This window comes from Vicia villosa, unplaced genomic scaffold (assembly GCF_029867415.1).
Source record: "Vicia villosa cultivar HV-30 ecotype Madison, WI unplaced genomic scaffold, Vvil1.0 ctg.002443F_1_1, whole genome shotgun sequence".
Classification (NCBI taxonomy): Eukaryota; Viridiplantae; Streptophyta; class Magnoliopsida; order Fabales; family Fabaceae; genus Vicia; species Vicia villosa.
In genome coordinates this window covers 20,076-37,554 of record NW_026705928.1, presented here as the reverse complement: position 1 = coordinate 37,554, position 17,479 = coordinate 20,076, and the positions used below count along the sequence as shown (strand labels likewise).

General features: G+C 27.8%; 1 long non-coding RNA gene across 1 annotated transcript; it reads left to right on the top strand.

Moving 5' to 3' along the window:
- Window positions 1–3,319: 3,319 nt before the first annotated feature.
- Window positions 3,320–4,038, top strand: LOC131638831 (uncharacterized). The gene is made up of 2 exons (XR_009294786.1): window positions 3,320–3,452; window positions 3,687–4,038. It is a non-coding gene; the product is annotated as an uncharacterized LOC131638831 (long non-coding RNA).
- The last annotated feature ends 13,441 nt before the right edge of the window (window positions 4,039–17,479 follow it).

The window sequence follows — 17,479 nt, the reverse complement described above, 5'->3', positions numbered from 1 at the left end:
AAAGTGGTAGGAATTTTTATAAATATGAATGCAAAATAAATCCCTGACATCAACTTTAAATAGTACTATTATTGCTTTGATTCCTAAAATTGAGAGTCCTCAGCGCTCATCGCATTTTCAACCTATTTATTTGGTTAATTTTTTTGTACAAAATCCTATCTAAGGTTCTTGCCAATTGTTTGAGGCACATGATTGACAGTGATATTTTTAAGTCTCGGTTATCTTTTGTAAAAGGTCAGCAAATTTGGGATGACATTCTTTAGCTAATGAAGTGATGGACGATGTGTGTAGTTTGAAAAAAGAATTATTATTATTTAAGGTTGATTTTGAAAAATTCTATGATCGGTGGATTGGTGGTATTTTGAGGATGTTATGTGTAAAATGAATTTTCTGACTTTATGGTGAAAATGGATTTTAGAATGTATTTCTACGGTAACTGCTTTTGTTCATGTAAATGGTAGTTCAACTGACGAGTTTAAGTTGGAAAGAGGTCTTCAATAAGGTGATAATTTTTTCTCTTTTATATTCATTTTCGCAGCTGAAGGGTTACCTGTTTTGATGAATGTTGTAGTGGAAAAAATATTGTATGCAAGTTATGGGGTGGGGGCGCAGATTGTTGCTTATGTTTGTCATTTACAATTTACTGACGATACTCTATTGGTGGGGGTTAAAATTTGGATTAATGTCCGAGTTTTAAAGGCGGTCTTGATTCTTTATGAAGTTATATCAAGTTTAAAATTTAACATTCATAAAAAACATGTTGTTTGGGGTCAACGTCTCTGAATCTTGGTTGCATGAGAGAACATTAATATTTTGAAAAAGACCCGTGGCTTCTCCTTTGTTTTAGAAAGACCCTTGGCTTGATGGTATTCCTTTGAAGATAATATTTAGTAGGTTGTTTGATTTAGCAAAGAATAAGATGGCGTCAGCCGCAAAGATGAATGAGTTGAGGTGGGGGATAATGTTGAGGCCTGGAAGTGGCATAAGAGGTTACTTGTGTGGGAGGAGTTAGTGGGATAGCATATTAAGCGGTTAACTTAGTTGTTTTGTAGGTGGACATAAAAGATGGATGGGTTTGGAATTTACATCCCTCTTCTTGCTACACGGCTAGTAGTGCTTATAACTATTTGTCTGAAGTTGACGATAAAACAATCCGATTAATTCCCAAATTTTATGATTGAAGATTATGCCGCTTAAGGTTTCAATTTTTGTTTGGAGGTTATTTTGAATCGTATTCTGACGAATGACAATTTGGCTAGGAAGTAGATTGTTGCCATGAATAAACAAAGATGTGTGAAAAATTATGGTGAGGATGAAGACAAAGATTATTTGTTTGTAAAATGTGATTTTTTGGTAGGCTGTGGCTTACTATTTCTAATTGGCTAGGTTTCTCGACGATGTTCCAAGGAAAGTTATTGGGAAATCACTTACAACGACTGTTTTTATTAATATTATTTGGTTCATTATGATTTGGGTTATTTGGGAAAAGAAAAACATTCGTATTTTTTCAGAAAAAATAGGAGCATTTGCAGCCATTATGAGAAAGGGTAAAGTTTCAGTATTTTGATGGTTAGAGTTGAAATATTCTACTTTTGATTTTGATTACTAGGTTTGGATGCTAAATCCTTTATATTACTTATCAACTATTTGTATACCGTTTTGTCTTGTTTCTTTTTTCAGAGTTTTATGTTATAATTTCATATTCTTTCTTATCATCTTCAACACTTCTTGTGTTGGAATGACTTATTTTGATCGTTAATATGTTTATTATTTAAACCTTTTTAAAAATAACTTTAAAATTAAACTTATATGTTTTTTTATCATATATTTCAGGAAAAACATAATAGTACCAACATTAAATATTATGTTGACCAAAATACTTTATTTTAATGCCAGACAAATATATAACGTAGCTCCTAGCTCAATAGTATAATATAATTACATTTTTTAGCTGAGTTTATTTGAGTTTAGAAAGTTCATTAAAAAGATAATATGTGAGTTATTTCATTTATAAACTTAAAGTTATAATTTTTAATAAAGATATATTATTGGAATAAAAATGGATGGAGAGCATAAAACCTAACTCGTCTAACTCTAAGTAGAAAATGATAGTTGGATATACCCAGTCTATCTTTCAAAATTCTTTTGAAAGCATAAATAAGAAGTGATCTCATAAAATGTCATAGTAAAAATAACTTCATTAGCTAATCTATGTTCAGATGCATTTTCTTCTTTGAAAAGTAAAATGTATTAAATTTAAAGAAACAAAAAGTGTGTAAACTACTCTTTTATTTCATTGAAAAATTTAAAATGACAATATTTACATTAGAAGATGTACGATTGTTCAACATTTATTCAATTTCAAGCCAAAGATTTCTTCAATTCCTCATGTTAGCATATTCAATAGAAAACATGATTCCATTTAATTCTTCTTGAAATATTAATTGAAAAAGCTCCCAGGAATGTTCCTAAATTATTTCTAAATATATCACCACAATTTAATATTTCATATTTCTCTCTTAAAGCTCCATTCATGTTGCACTTAATTCAATCATGGCTAAGAAAACAATAATTAAGTTGTGTGGTTCTAGATATGGGACAAGGTCGACATTTGAAATCAAAATATTTGATTATTGTAAACTCATGAATTGAAGAATTTATGTGCCTCTTTAAAGGAAATAGATTACATATAAACCTATTGTTTAACATGAAGAATATCTCTATTCAAGTCAATTTTACTATTTTGAAACTGAACATCATTTCTTGCAGCCCAAAATTTCTAAAAAATTATAATAATGAGAATCATCATCAGCCCAAAATTTCTAAAAAATTATAATAATGAGAATCATCATCATATTATAAATTTAAGAGCTCCAATTTTTACTAGTAAATTTAAATAATGTAATTATTTCTATCCATGTTGATTTCAAACAGTCACTCCTCAAAATTATAAATTAGTAACAATGTAGAATGTAGATGTTAATTTAGAGTTTGAAAATTGTGTCTCTCTATAGTGTATATTATGTTTAGAAAAATAGCTACAAGTAAAATTTAATTTAAAGAAATTATCGAATATTCTATTCACTTGTTAGTTTTTATTGTATAAAAAAAAAAGCTTCTTACTGATTTGTTAAACATTTCCCAATTGAACCCTTCAATGGTTCAAGAGGTGTTGAGGATCTAATATTGTCACAATCAAACAAATGTTTATATATATATATATATATATATATATATATATATATATATATATATATATATATATATATATATATATATATATATATATATATATATATATATATATATATATATATATATTGATTGTTAATTATAACATACTCCTTGTTATCAAAAAATGAAAATCAAGTCTTTAATCTTCGTGTTTTTTTCTTGTGCGATGTTTATTATATTTATTGTACCAATTGAGTCATTCAAAGATGAGAAACAAGGTATATATAAATTTTAATTCATGTCTTCATTTAACATAGTGAAAATAATTATTTGAATCTTAAAATGTTTAAGACAATTTTCACTATAGTTCATCAATATATAAAAAACAAAAAACACTTCCTAGTTATTTTTTTGCACTTATTGACCAACTAAATTAAGTATGTAAATATTTAGGAGTCAAAATTTTTGTTTATCTTTATGATATTTAATAAGTATGTTTTATTAATTTGCAGTCGAGGCAGCAAAAGAATTCCAAAGTGAAATTCTGTACAATTATAACAAACCCTGGACCTTTACGCGTAGCTATCCAAAAACATCTAAGGTTGGTAACGGAGTAAAAAATGGTGAAGTTCGCTCTGATGGAACAAGTTCAATAGAAAAGGGTGGTGAAGGAGGTGTACAAGGCGAAGATGAACAAAGTAAAGTTGTAAAAGACTAAGGAATGGAATCAAGAACATGATGTTGAAATCGACAGGATAGGGGTCATATCCATAAAAATGTTGACTTTATTTTACACCATGTTTGATTTATAATAAGATGGAACTTTTTCCTGATTAAATATTATTTTCACTTACAACCTTTTGATTCATTTGTCCTTAGATTTTACTACATATATTATTTAAGTCACGTTGATAATAAGTAATATCAATTCATGTTATATTAATTTGTTGAACTTAATGCTTTAATTTTAACCATCAATTAAGTCATTTGACCCAATTGTGAATTTATTACTGAGAAATTTTATTGACAAACATCAAGAACCCAAAGAAAAGAAAGCACTATGTATAGACAATTTATGAATTTTAACTCGCATAAAAGTTGAAATTAACATTAACAAGAGAGTTAAACCAAGTTTGAACTACATTGTGAATTAGGATGAAAAGGAAAGCTTTTGATGTCTCTTATGATTAGATTGTTCTTAAAAGGAATGATCATTTAAATGATTTTTTACATTTAAATTCTTTTGTCTAGGAGTAACTTTAGTTTTCTATAATAGATTTATCTTTAAAAAATAGATTTTTTTCTTTATACTTTTTTTAAAAAAAAATCCAAATATTTTTAAAACATTAAAGTTTTTTTCAATTTTTTTTATAAATTGATAAATTAATTTTAATATCATATAACATAAAATATATTTTGGTTGTGATGAAGTTCATCAAAATTACTCGAAATCTGTATGGCATGGGGAAGTGACAATAAAAATACATGTGTTACATAGAGTTGAAGATGATAATTTTACGAATGGTACTCTAGAAGATATGATTTGTGATATTGGAGTAGATGCTTTTAAGAAAACCCATGTGAAAGATACTTTTCAAAGAGACGTGGAAAAGTCGTTATATTCGGGCTACAAAATTTTTACAAGAATGTCAACTATGCTAAGACTATTTGATTTTAAGACAAGAGGTGTGTGGACGAATATAAGTTCTACTGAATTGTTTGAATTGTTGCAAGGAATGCTTCTAGAAGGTATCATGTTGCCCGAATCGTAGTTATGAGGCCAAGAAGATATTGTGTCTAGTGAGTTTGGACTATGACAAATTACATGCATGTCATAATGATTGCATATTATATAGGAAAGAGTATGAAAACTTGAAGGAGTGACCGAGGTGTGGGTTGTCATGCTATAAGCAAAAGGACAATGGTGTTGAAGATGATGATGGTGTAACTAGAAAGGGTATTCCTTCCAAGGTGATGTGGTACCTACTGATAATTCAAATGTTCAATATGTTATTTTTTTAATATAAATGACGCAAAGAATACTAGATGGAATGTAGTTGGAAGAGTGTGTAATGGAAATGATTCATCATGTAGTTAATTAATTGTAATTGAAGAAAATCAATTCGTGGATTCCATATTTTTCCCTTGAACTAAGAAACCTTACACTTGGACTTGCCACCGACATAATAGACATTTTTGGTAATTTGAGTAATAACCATACTTCATGACTTGTTCTTCTCATAATTTAAAATTTGTATCTATGATTGTGCATGAAGCGCAAATATATGATGTTATCAATGATGACATAAGGTCTAAAACAACCAGGGAACGACATTGATCTTTATGAAATGCCATTGATTGAATATTTAAGAGTTTTGTGGGAGGAAGCCGTTGATTTTGATGATGTGTATACATGTGATAACTTTAAGATGTGTGTCATCTTATTTTTCACAATCAATGAATTTCATGCATACGATAATTTGTCTGGGTACACCATCAAGGGACATAAAGTTTGTCCTACATGTAAAGATTCTACATGCTCCCACCAATTAAAAAAAGGAAAAAAGATTGTTTACCTTGGGCATCGAAAATTTCTAAGACCTAATCATCCATACAATAGATTGCAAAAGACTTTTAATGGAGAACAGGAGTTTGGTATCGCTTCAAAGCCCTTAACTGGGAAATAATTTATTAAAGAACAACATATTACTATTGTCCTAGGAAAGAAACAATTGGGCAAGTGGAAAAATATTTGGAAAAAGACAACTGTGTTCTTTGAACTCTCATTTTGATATAGTCTCGATATAAGACATTATCTTGATGTGATGCATATATATGGAGAAAAATGTATGTGATAGTTTCATTGGAACACTTCTCGGAATAAATGGAAAGATAAAAGATAGTAATAAATTCCGTCTAGATATGGCGGTGATGGATATACGACAAGAGTTAACCCTAAAATACACATGAAATATAACATATTTCCCCCCAACATGTCACACTCTATCTAAAAAAGATATATATTTTTGATTATTTATAGGGTATCAAAGATCCTTAAAATTACTTATCAAATGTGAAGAATCCTGTGTCAATGAAAGATCTTAAATTAGTTGGCTTATAATCTCATGATTGTCATGTCTTGATAAAAAAATTCTACTAGTGGCTATCCCTTGCATTTTACCAAAAAAATCTAAGGGTAACTATAACTAAATTGTGCTTAGTCTTCAATTCTGTATGTATTAATGTCATGGATCCTACAAATTTAGATGAGTTGGAACATGAGACTTCTATAGTTAGAGAGATTATATTTTATGGTCATCCGATAGAGCGGTGCATGGAGATATTTAAAAGGTATGCAAAGAATCATCACCATTCGGATGCTTCGATTGTTTTACAGTACATCATAGAAGAAGCTATTGAGTTTCGTACAAACTATTTATCGAAAGAAAACTCTATAGGAATTCCCGAGTCTCGTCATGATGGAAGATATGGAGATATAAGTGCTCAAGGTTTGAATGTTAATACATTGGACTAAGATGTAGTTCTTCAAGCACATTTGTATATATTGAATAACATTGATACAGTTCAATCTAACTTGTCTGTTCACAAAAGTCTTATCAACAAAAAATGCCCTCGTATGAGTGAAAAATTGATGTTGACATAGCATAATATAAATTTCATGAATTAGGATTCACATTTGTTTTTATTGACATTAACACTTGTGTAGAAACCGGTGAATTAGGATTCCCACAGATTGTTCTTTGAAAGTCAACTTATATGAAAGAACCATTCGTTATGGCAATCCAAGCAAACCAAGTTTTTAGGTCACTGATCCTTCTAGCACTAGATGGTCAATTGTTCTACAAGGAAAACATATTCGAGATAGTGATGAAAATCAAGTTTAAAATTTTGAGACTCATTATTTTGAAACACATATACGTCACTCATCTAAAGAAAATGATTTAGATGATGCGCATGCTAATCACCATGATCATCCAGAGGGGATTTGGGAAAACTAATAAGTAAATTTTTTATATCACTTAGTAATATATATTTATTTATTTTAATTTTTAATTTTTTTACTAATATTTATTTTTTTCTAAGATGTAGAGATGTCGAAGAATACCCTAGGTTGCTTGGTTTTAGAAGTAAAAGTTAAAAAATTAAAAATTCTAAAGTAAGTTTTATATGATACATATTGTTGATATTGAAGTTTGAATTAATTGTTGAAGATTGAATTTTGAATGTTGTTGTTCTGGAGATCAAAGGTTTACAAATTTAATATTGTTGTTGCTGATTATCCTGATTGGTTTCAAATTTTGTTCAAATTATATGTGCATAACGACAAGTTATGAATCACATAAGAGAACTTTTGGATGGCCTACAGAAATTTGCATTTTTCTTATTGCTTTTGTTGGTTAATCATTTGTATAATTTTGTTGTAACATTATAAGGTGTATGTCATTTTGTCTTTGCAATTAATGTAAACAATGAATAGTAGAATATTTATGTTTAAGAAATTGTTAATTGTAAAATGGGCAAAAGGTACAATGTATCTGTTTTGAAAATGAGTAAAAAAGGTTATGTAATACAAGTTGAAAAAATGATAGAAAAACAATAATACGACTCTATTACCACATGTTAATATTAAAAATTAAGGTATTATTACTGCTCTAATCGTTGGTGTATCATTAGAAAATTGTAATCTCATCCATATCCAAATACTTACGTTGTTATATCTAGTACCCATTATTAATACAATTAGATGTTACTAAGAATATATGACTAATCGATATTATACATTTATATTATTTCAAAATTTCATCAGATTGAGTTTACATTTTGAATATAAATGGAGGTATTTTTATTCAATTTCCAACATTATTTTATTAAATTTTATGTAAACAAGTTTTAACCTCATAACTTGACAAATTCTCCAAGTGTATAATCAGAACCTGCATCATTTGTGAGTAATGGGTAACTTGTATTATTTAAAAGTTAACTTTCATAAAAGCATGTTTTTTGGGGTCAACGTCTCTGAATCTTGATTGCATGAGGAAAAGCATGTTATGAACTATAAGCACAATCACCTACATTTTTGTATTTGAGGCTACCCATTGGTGGTGATTCTAGCAATCTCAGTTTGTGGTATCCTCTAATTTATCGAATCAAAATAAGGTTGTTAGGGTGGAAGAGTTGCTTTCTCTCTACGGGGGTTCGTATGATTCTCATTAAGTCTGTTATGTCATCCATTGTGGTTTACTTTCTTTCCTTTTTCAAGCCTCTTTAAGGTATCATATTTTCTCTTGAATATATTGTTAATGCATTTTGGGGTGGGGGGAGTGAGGAAATGAGAAAGTTTCCTGGATTAAATAGGATTGAAAATAGAAAATGGAGGTTTGGGGGTTAGAAGGTTGAAGGAGATAAACTTAAACTTACTTAGTAAATAGTGTTGGAAGATTCTAAATGATATGGGAAGTCTTTGGTATACGATATTGAGTGCTCGGTATGGTGAGGAAGGGACATTCATGTTTTGGGGGAGGTGGTGGATCAGTTTAATGGAGGAAATTGAAAGAAAAAAAATAAGGGAGGGTGTTAGTTTGGCTGATGGAGGATGATTGTTCGATAACATTGATCAAAAGAAAGGAGATGGAGTTTCTACTTTGTTTTGGAAAATCCATTGGCTTGATGGTATTCCTTTGAAGATAAGATTTAGTAGGTTTTTATTTTATTTTACGGAGAATAAGATGGCGTAAGTCGTAAAGATGAATGAGTTGGAGTGGGGGGATAATGTTGAGGCCTAGAAGCGGCATAAGAGGTTGCTTGCATGGGAGGAGGAGTTAGTGAGAGATATTTTTGAGCGGTTTCAATTGTTTTGCAGGTGCACGTAGAAGATCGATGGGTTAGGAATTTATATCCTTTTTTCTTGCTACACGGCAAGTAGTTCCTATAAATGTTTGTCTGAAGTTGACGACAACAACAATCCGGTTAATTCCCAAATTTTGTGGTTGAAGACTGTGCGGCTTAAGGTTTCTATTTTTGTTTGGCAGTTGTTTTTTAAACGTATCCTGATGAAGGAAAATTTGCCTAGGCGGCAGATTCTTGCTATGAATAAACATAGAAGTGTGGCGAATTGTGGTGTGGATGAAAGCAGAGATTATTTGTTTGTAAAATGTGACTTTTTTGGTAGACTGTGGTTTACTATTTCTAATTGGCTAAGTCTAGCAATAAAATTTTAAGGAAAGTTGTTGGGTCGTCTCTTACAATTTGGTGGGATAGGTGGTTTTTCGAAGAATGTTCGGTTGTTCTTATTAATCATATTTGGTTCATTGTGATTTGGGTTAATTTGAAAAAAAGAAACATTTTTATTTTCATAATAAAGAGGAGAATTTGTAGGTGTCATGAGAAAGGGTAAAGCTTTTAGTAATTTTTATGGTTAGAGTTGAAATATGTTAATTTTGATTTTCATTACCAGATTTGGAGACTAAATTATTTATCCTGCTGTTTGTAGACCGTTTTGTCTTATTTTTTTTCCAGAGTTTTTTGTTATAATTTTAGATTATTTCTTGCAATTTTTAGTATATTTTAAGTTGGAATGACTTGTTGTAATCGTTAATATATTTCTTATTTTGACCTTTTAAAAATAACCTTAAAAATAAAATTATACACTTTCTAAACTATATTTTAAGAAAAATATAATAGTACCAACATTAAAAATTATGTTGACCAAAATACTCTGTTATAAGGCCACGCAAATATATAACAATAGATCCTAACCTTTTAAAAATAACCTTAAAAATAAAATTATACACTTTCTAAGCTATATTTTAAGAAAAATATAATAGTACCGACATTAAAAATTATGTTGATCAAAATACTTTGTTATAAGGCCACGCAAATATATAACAATAGATCCTAGCTCAATACTATAATATAATTACATATTTTAGTAGAGTTTATTTGACTCAATGAAAGTTCATCAAAAAAGATAATATGTGAGTTATTACATAAAGTTAAAAGTTTTAATAAAGATAAATTATTGAGTAAAAAAGTAAAAAGGATGAAGGTTATAAAACCTAAGACATCAAATTGTTAGTAATAATTCATAGTTGAGCGTACCTAACTTATCCTTAAAAAAATTGAAAGCATAAATATAAAGTAAATCTCATAAAAGAAACTTCATTAGCTGATCTATATATTCACATGCATTTTTCTCTTTAAAATGTAAGATATATTAAACGTAAAGGAATAAATAGTGTGTAAATTATTCTTCATTTAATTAAAGAATTTCAAATGACAATATTCACATTAGAAAATGTATGTTTCAATTCAAAGATTTCTCTAACTCCTCATATTAGCATATTCGATAGAAAACATAATTCTATACAACTGATTTTGAAAGGAGGCGCAAACTCTAATCTTAACTAAAAAAACTCCCAAAAATATTCTTAAATTATCTCTAAATATGCTACCACAATTTTATCTTTCAGATTTTTCTCTTAAAACCCTATTTGTGTTGCACTTAATTTAATTATGATTAAAAAATTAATAATTAACTTATATATGCGGGATGAGGTTGACATTTAAAATCAAATTGTTTAATTTTTTTTTTAAACTCATAAATTGAAGAATACATGCGCCCCTTAAAAGAAATAGGTGTCATAAAAACATTTTATTTAACATGAAAAATGTCTCTATAATTAAAAAAAATAGTTAGAACTAAAATTTCATTTAAAATACATTATCAAATATTCTAATCACTATTTAGTTTTCATTGTATGAAAAGCTTCTTACTAGTTTGATAAACATTTCCCAATTAAACCCTTCAATTTTCAATTTAACCCTTCATTGATTCAATAGGTATTGAAGATCTAATATTGTTACAATCAAAGAAATGTTATATATATATATATATATATATATATATATATATATATATATATATATATATATATATATATATATATATATATATATATATATATATATATATATATTATTTAAGTTTTTTTCTTCAAAACAATTTTAAAAATATTAAAAGTATTTTAAATTTGATATTTATAAACCGAAAGACTAGTTGTGACACCATATAACATAAATATATATTTTGGTTGTGATGAAATCATTCAAAATTATAGAAAATGTGTATGACATGGTGAAGTGACAATAAAAAGATATGTGTCACATAGAGTTGAAGATGATGGATTTATGAATGGTATTCTAGAAAATATGATCTGTGATATTGGGGTAGATGTTTTTAAGAAAATCCATGTGGAAAATACTTTGCAAAGAGACATAGAAGAATCTTTATATTTAGAATGCAAAAACTTTACAAGATTGTCTGTTGTGTTAAGAGAAAATACTATGCAATGATCCCAAATATATGAGGCATTTATTTTTTAATGCACCATGTCAGACCTGGTTTCTCTAGGCACGATGAGTCGAATTTGTCTTAAATCACCACCAGACACCGCAACCTTTCCTCCAAAAATTGTATTTGAAGAAACTTTGCACGTTTCATTATATCTTTCAAAGACTTGTCAAGAGCTTCGAAACAGAATTTGCTAGTCATAGGAGCCTCATCCCGAATTATAAGATTTGTTATTTGTAACAACCCAGCTAGGTCTGATTTTTTTCAGTGTTACAAATTGATGATTCTAGGCATGACACAGTAATTTTGAATCTTGAATGTCGTACCTCTCCCTTATTCTATGTCTCAATAAACAATTAAGCAAGGATCGAAGAAGGAAGAAAACTGGACATACATGGAGTCAAGAACAAACCCGACGTGAAATACAATTAAAAGTGAAGTAGTATTTGTAAATAATATAAAAATTTATGGTAATCAAAATAAAATTATTAATGTAAATTTATAGTATAAAATTAAATAATGAATGCAACAACTAAAATTTTATAATTAAAATAATATAATGTAAAATTTTAAAATGTTATTTAGAGTCGCGATTAATTTAAAAAAAAGTTATATAAGTATGTATTAGATTTTAATAAAAAAAAAATTGCAATTATATTATGAATTAAGAATATAAATGATATATTATTTTTTTGTAAAAAAAAAGTTGTTGCATATGATGTAAATAAATTATTAATTTGTAATACAAAAAACAATAACAACATGATTTTATTAATGAGAACAAAATAATATTATATATTTTAATGATATACATAATAATAAAATTTCCGATATAAAATTATTTTTGGTAGAATTTTGAAATAAAGAATGAAAGTAATGAGACAATAAATTTATTATGTAAATATTATTTCTTGTAACAAAAACATATTTTATAGTATAAAATTAAATAATGAATGCAACAACTAAAACTTTATAATTACAATATTGAAATGTAAATTTTTAAAATATTATTTAGAGTGGAAATTAAGTTTTTTTAAAATTAGATAAGTATGTATTAATTTTAATAAAAAATAAAATTGCAATTATATTATGAATTAAAAAAATAAATGATATGTTTTTTTGTAAAAAAAATTGTTGCATATGATAAAAATAAATTTACTAATTTTGTATAAAAAAAAGTAGTAACATGATTTGATTGATGATAATAAAATAGAATTATATATTTTAATGATATACATAAGAAATAAAAATTTCCGATGTAGAATTTTGAAATAAAGAATGAAAGTAATGATACAAAAATATTATTATGTAAATATTACTTTTTGTAATAAAAGGATATTAAAGAAAAAATAAAATCATAATTAATAAATAAATATATAACGATGGTTAATAAATATATATAAAAGATATGTAAATTAAAAAGAAAAAAACATTTGAAATTATAATTGTCATTTAAATATTAATTTAATTTAGTTAAAAATATATACTTTAGTAGAAAAAATAAATGAAATAATTAAGTAGTCATTTATCCTACGTTCACATTCATCATACAATATCGTCATAAATCTACTATGAGTAGTCATCTACCCGTGTGTTCGCACGAATTGCACAATGTTATAAATAATAAATAAATATAATATATGTGATTATATTTATTTTTAATTTGGTAAGATGTACCAAACTTTTTGTCCAAATTTTGTTCATCGTCACTTATACCCCTATCTTATATAAGCATTTGAAATCTTTTTAACTTATTTGCACGGTTTGTACAATGTGTTATAAATAGTAAGTTAATATACAAATTTTTGTTTTTATAAGAAATTATGTATTCATCGATCATAATTGTCTCATGTTAAATGTAATTTTATAAGTCGTTTCGCCCCGTCGAAAAATATATGTTTTTTATAAAAAAATTATGTATTTATCAATCATATTTGTATCGTGATTTTTTTCAAAAAAACAAATATTAGTAGTAATTTTTTAGTAGAAATGTTAACATTTTATCATATAAAATTACTAACATTTTTTTATAATTGGAATTTTCAATATCCTTTATTATACTTTAATAGTATCTTTAATTATAATTAATATATTTTTAAAAAAACATAAAAAATAAATGATATTTATAGATAAAACTATATCAAGTGCAATAGTATACCATTTTATCTTTGTGTTATAGAACTTTGATATGTGATTGTATTTTATTGGTGTACTCAATTGACATGTCTTATGGCTTGTTGCAATATAAGAACTTTGGAATTAAAGAAGTATGTGTAATTTCAATTTACATATTATTAATATTAATTAAAATATATCATAAATATTAAGTGATCTTTGAGTTATAAACTAAAACTCATTATAAACTAAAAACCGTTTTAATATGGACCTATTCAATAAGATTGAGTGAGGTATAAATTTAAATTAAATTATTTTTAATGAAAATTTGTTGTAAAAATCCCTAACAAATGTATAGTAAGTACGTAGTATTACAATTTTTTTATCTTTCATATGCATGAAACTAAATTGGAGCAATTCCTACTGTAATTTATAGAGAAAATTTTAGAGGTGACCATCAATTTTACCTCATGATATTGATTGTATATGTATTCTAAGACATTAGCAGGTAGAAAAATAAAGTCATATATCCAGACTATTGTATTCTAAGAGATTAGCCTCTTGCTTTTTATGCAACAGATGCAATCAATATTTTATCAAAGATTAAAATAAATCAACATTAAATTTAAAATTTAGGAAGTGACCAAATAGAGACCAAATCATAAATCTCTTATAAAACTTTGGTGAATTAATAAGCTGGAGAAAAACCTAATTAGTTTTTGCTCTTACATCACCACTTATAATGACGTTATGAACCCAACCGAAACAAAACAAACACCAGTTTCAATCTTTAGAACGGTATTGCAGCCACAATTTTGACAACATCCAGACCAACGCTTCCTCTGTATAGATCGGGAAAAAAGGACAACGAATCAGCCATCACCATCCAATTAAAGCATATGAAAAAATACCTAAAAGTTAAGAAACAGTTTACATTGGGTTAATAAACACGAATCCTCTAAAACATAAATGGTTCAATTGTATGCATACTTGATGGATGGTGATTAAAGGGGAATTTTGTTATGCAACCATGCTGCGAATTTAAGAAGACGAAGATCGATTGGTATGAATTGCAGATAGAAAGGAAAACATGAAAAAAAATCAAGGGAAAACAGTGAAGACGAACAACAACATTACCGTAATGAAGGAATGATTGAAAAAAAAATCTGGAAGTGGGACGAAATTAGATGCCATAATATATAGATTAATGCGAATATTATTTGAAAGATTTTGTAGAATTCTAAGAGGGAGATGAATGGAAATCGTTTTTGTACAGTTACAATAAAGTTTGTGATAAAGCATGCTGCAAATTGATATTTTTCAAACGGTAGTAATGATGGTAGTAAAAATAAGGTAGAAATGCAAGGTTATTAAATATTAAAATAATTAGGGGGATGCATTTACCTTTATGTCCCGATTATCATTCTCAAATTGGTGATTAGAGGGTTAATTAAAGAATTTACTATGTAACCTACTTTATTATATTAAAAGTAGATTTGGTAGTATATTACTTTATTATATTTAGGAAAATTCTATTTGTTACGAAGTCCAAATAAAAAAATGCAAGAATTAAAACAATCCCGCTCATGTTCCAGTATAAAGTGAAAGTTATGTTTTTTGGTAACTAATTTTTTTAGCCTTCGTGTATTTCGTTTCGTACTATATAGCATCTCTTATATTTATAATAGATGTAGATTAACATAAAGTTCGTAGTAAAATAAGAGCTAAATCAATTATATATTGTTATGAAAAATATGAACAATTAATTATATAAATCCATAACATATTAAATTGAAATCATAAATAAAATACAACAACAATTTTAGAAAGTTTGAAAGACAATTATAATTATTGAAAATTTTTTAAACTAATCACCCTTGCAATATTGAGAACAATTGGGAATATTGAAAACTTTCTAAATTAATCTTTAATTTCTTTATCTAAAAATTGAAAAACTCCATATATTAAAATTAGATTAGCCAACACCAATCGTTAGTTGGTCCAGTGGTGATTGGTGCCAGATTTGGTAGGGAGAACCACGGTTCGATCCCCACAACTGCGATCGGGAGGGAGATAGAACCACTTGATACTAGAACTCGCCCTCGATCCCCGTAATCCCCGCAACTGCGATCGGGAGGGAGATAGAACCACTTGATATTTTCCTACCATAGCAAACAAATCCCCGCAAGAACTCGCCCTCGATCCCCGCAATCCCCGCAACTGCGATCGGGAGGGAGATAGAACCACTTGATATTTTCCTACCATAGCAAACAAATCCCCGCAATCCCCGCAACTGCGATCGGGAGGGAGATAGAACCACTTGATATTTTCCTACCATAACAAACAAATTGAAGATAAACAGTAGAAATTGTAAATTAAAAAGAAACACTAACTATGGATATGAAGGACTGAAAACTAAAAGGTCAGTTAAAAGCAAACTTGAAGAATTAAAAATTAAATAGGAGTTGCACAACTAAGCATTAATACTTATGTGTTGCAAATCAGAATAGAAATTAGGGGAAATTAAAAAACATAAATTGGAAGATAATAAAAAATTTGCGGAAACAGAACACTAACTGAAAATGATGATGAGGAAAAATAGTATTCGAAGAATCAATATCATAAAAAGAACTATTTTACTAACAAAATTTATTGAAAATAATAGAAAATTCATGAACAAAACCATTGATATTTTCAGACAATCAAATTTTATAGTCAGTTTCCTATAAAAGAAAACAAATTTAAAATAAAGAGTTTATATGGAGAATTGAAAAAAATCATAATAATACATATTGGTCTTTGCAACTGGATATTTAATTTTTGAAACATTGAAAAGGAACCCTATACTTTCTGAGTTAAGAATCTAAAAACAATGACAGAAATCAAAGTGATATTTTGTTGATCATCGTATAGAAATCAAATGGACAAAAAAGTGCATGTGCATAATTAAAAATGAAACCCTAAACCTTTGGAATGGAATATTGAAAATTTGAAATTATAATAGTTAATAGAGTTGTATAAATGGAGACTAACCCTGCTGAGTTGCAAATAGGAAACTTTCACATAGTGTAGGGAACCTCTGTTTAGCAAGACTAAGAAACCTAACCTCCCTTATCTCAAACTCTGCAATAACTATGTAAAAAAGAATAAATGGTTTAGAATCTCATAACTATGTTGACAAATTATTAAATGAATTAAAAAAAGGAATGCACAAACCTTGAAGATGATAATGGAGATTTGAAGGTCTTGTAATTATCCTTCTTACTCCTTGCAGGTAAAAAAAACCTATATCAAATGTTATATTAACAAACAGTGAATGAATCAAATCTTCCCAATTCTATAGACTAATTTTACAACTCAATAGAAAATGACAAACCCTAAAATAAAAAGTTAGAATAAATCTAAAATTGAAAATCAAAACTCACTATTTTTCAGACTCCCTTTGTAGCTGTGTTTAGGAGCTTTTGGAGCTCATCATTGCCTTCAATGTCTCTTTCTGAAAGTTCTCCTTTGATTAAGCCCCTGCTTGATAAAAGGTTGAAGAAGGTTAAATAGATAAGGTTGTTGTTCATTATTTAGGATTTCAAATGGGTAAAGAAGAAAGTAAAATCGAGGGATGTCAAGGAAGAGGAACAACAACAGTACCGTAGTTTAGGGTTTGTTCGCTCAAATCTGGATTTTGGACGAAATCAGAAGCCATAGTATATAGATTAATGAGAGTAATTTGAAGGGTTTCTCCAAAATCTAAGAGGAGAAGAATGGAGATCGTTTTGCACAATTCCAAGGAACTTTTCACAGTTTCAAGGAGATTTTGCACGT